This window comes from Oxyura jamaicensis, chromosome 13 (genome assembly GCF_011077185.1).
Source record: "Oxyura jamaicensis isolate SHBP4307 breed ruddy duck chromosome 13, BPBGC_Ojam_1.0, whole genome shotgun sequence".
NCBI lineage: Eukaryota > Metazoa > Chordata > Aves > Anseriformes > Anatidae > Oxyura > Oxyura jamaicensis.
Window position 1 is genome coordinate 6,239,249 of NC_048905.1, and position 3,036 is coordinate 6,242,284.

Sequence of the window (3,036 nt, forward strand, 5' to 3'; positions counted from 1 at the left end):
CATTAGTGAGATGAGACTGAATCAGCCCTGAAATTAGAGATGTGTAAGACTGACCTAATTTCTCCATTTTTATCCCCTCTCCCTCCTGCCCAACTGTTAATCAAGTTGTTTAGTCTAATGTTTCCCAGCACTTTAATGTGTTCGGTTTAAATAAAATGAAGTGGTGATTTTTGGTTTTTGTTTTGTTTTGTTTTGTTTTAAAAAAAAAGTCTTGAGATGTTCCAGTCTTCTTTTTCTAGTTGACCCCAAATTCTCTTTTCTCTCACTTTCAGATTCCATCTCATGTTGCATTGCATGGTTCCTCTTCCCTCTTAAGCCTTCTGTGTATATGAGCTCCTTCACACTTCCTTGTGCTATCACTTAGCCAAATTCTTATTCTAATTAATTATTATTTTTATTTATTATTTATTATTTATTTTATTATTTATTAATTATTAATTACATTCTAATTCTTATTAATTATTCCCTCTGTCCCAGCCCTTTATTTTTAAATCTTCCTCATCTGATTATTTTTAAGGCTATGTACTCCTCACCAACTCATTCACATCTTCCACCCAACTGGAATACACACAACTGAATATCATACCTCAAATCTCACGACGGCAGTGCCATCTCAGCAGAAAGCATAATTATCTATTTAATATTTGATTTTCTGTCTCCCCATTAATCACAGGTCATGTCCAATAATACTGCTTCCCAAATTTCTCTCTGTCTGATTAAGTACTTCCATTTTCCTTTAGACACATTAGCTACATTTTTCTAAACTGAATCATGTTTGTTTTCTTCTTATTATGGTACTAATCTCTTGAGGCTTCTTTTGTACAAGTGGATGGAAAGAGCTTTTTTTTCCTTTATTATTGCACAAGAGGGTTTTATGTCTTCGGATGTGTCATAATAAAATGGTTTTGGTAGCAGCAAACCTAATTCCTGTTGTTATTAAACCATAACACACTTCAGGACAACTTAGTCATTGTGGAATAACACTGTCTTGTGAACACCACATATACCTAGCAGGAAGTGCTGAAGTAAGATGAAGTGGGCTAGAGATAGACAGAGAGGAAACGTTTACAGTCTGAGTAAGAAATTAAATTCAGCTACACTTAATGAGTTAGTTTAAAAAAAAAAAAAAAATCACTAACAGCTAAATTTTTATGTTACCCAAAAATGTTTGTAGTCCCCTCCCTTCATATAACTGAAGGACAGCAAAAGCATCGTAGGAGAATCTTGCTTCTTAATTGTCTATGTATTTTTGAAGAAAAAATACAATACAAACTTTGTCTCAACAGGAAAGCAGTAGATGTCCTAAAAAAAAATTAGGGTACTTTATAAAGAATCTTTACTCACTGCTTGACTTATACATAATCAGTATACTTTCTGTGTAAAGATTGATTTTGAAGGATTCACAGCCAGTCACGGACCATTTTGGAAAAGTATTTTCTTCACATTCTAAGCTGTCCTGTCTTCCCAGCCACTCTGTCCTCCTGCCATTTAAAATAACTCCTTTCCACATCAGAGCTGGTAGGAATGGGAATGGTACGTTTCTCTTTGGGACAGTAGGGCAGCTCTCATGCACATAGCTAGTCTTGGGTATTCCCAGTCTCCCCAGTTCTCTGGGAGTTAAAATTTTGTCAATTTGAAGAAACATACACACACACACACACACACACACACACACATATTAACATCAAGTTAGCTTTGACTACCTTCTTGAAATACTTCTAGGTCTCTGTAGTGGCTGGTCTACTGTACATTTCCAACTAGACTTGCCAAAAAACCTTCTCTGACCTAGACAGTTTGAATTTCATGTTTGATTAGAGTGTAAACTGGTCAGCAAGGAGCCTAAATTGGCAGGCTCACAGCACAGAAGAGAGAGCTCCCTACAGCTTATTCACAGGACTGTAAGGTTATACTGCTCAAGTCTGTTGCAAATCCCGTATCATCTGACAAAGCTGAAAGATAAGACATGGCTGAATGACAATTCACAGGTGAAAAACATTGTGGCGGTGAGTTAGCCCAGAAACATTCTCCCTCTTTCATTCAAGAGCCCTGGACAGATGCTTGACTCATACAAAAACAACACAGCTCAGAAGCTGACCACATATGACTTTATACCTCTTAGCATGTTGATAGCTATGAATTTACATGATCTTGAGGGAGCTGCAGGTATTTATGCACCAACTAGACGTACCCATAGACAGAACCTGCTTTAAAGAGCCTTATTTTGGGAGGTACCCTTCAGAAAAATACTGCACTTTGGGAATACTCTGCTGTTCTTCCTGCTTTGGGCAAAGAATAACTTGGGAGATAGATGGAGAAGAAAGGAGATGTCGCAATGAGAGTGGGGAGCTCAGTGCCACCAGTGTCTGCCTGGCAAAATCTGGGCAAATCCTCACAACACAGACAGCTGAGAGGTATGGTGGTAGCAGGGAAGAGAGGCAAGTAGCAGTAGGAGTGGGAAGAATTAACTTGTCCCAGAGAAGCGAAGTGGGTCAGGAGCAAACACATAAGTCAACAAATGGAGGGAGGGAACAAAGAAGAGACAAAAATACTTGCTTAACAGTTTATACCAACAAGTCCTAGGAGAACTCTGAGTTTGTATCCCTTAGAAACAAAGCCATCAATAATGCAATCCTGGAAAAGCATCCCCACTCCAAGTCTTAAACGGTATGGATCCAGGAAATATTAAATCCATCTGCTGTGGAGAAAATGTTTTATCAACAACAAAAAAAAAAACATTTGATTTATTCTCTAGACACTGGGCCCAGACTCAGTCACTAAGCTGTGCTATCTAATGTGGTTAGACAACTTCTAGGGAACTAACCTCTTGTTGCCATTACTCACAGTATTTGCTTTTCCCCTATTGCCTTACTCATCTGATTCCTCCCTTCTTATTATGACTCTGGTTGAGTTGATAGGTCATAATTTATACTACAGGCTGAGGCTTTCATGGTTTTGTTGGTAACTTGAGCCTGAGAAGTGAGTTATTCCTGCCTTTCCCTTGTTTCTGTCTCACTCCTTCTTCATCTGGGAGTTTAC

General features: G+C 38.2%; 1 long non-coding RNA gene across 1 annotated transcript; it reads right to left on the minus strand.

The window, feature by feature from the left end:
• Window positions 1-205: 205 nt before the first annotated feature.
• LOC118173647 lies at window positions 206-841 on the minus strand. Its single transcript, XR_004754328.1, has 2 exons — window positions 443-841; window positions 206-377 (listed from the first exon to the last, which is right to left on the minus strand). It is a non-coding gene; the product is annotated as an uncharacterized LOC118173647 (long non-coding RNA).
• Window positions 842-3,036: the final 2,195 nt, after the last annotated feature.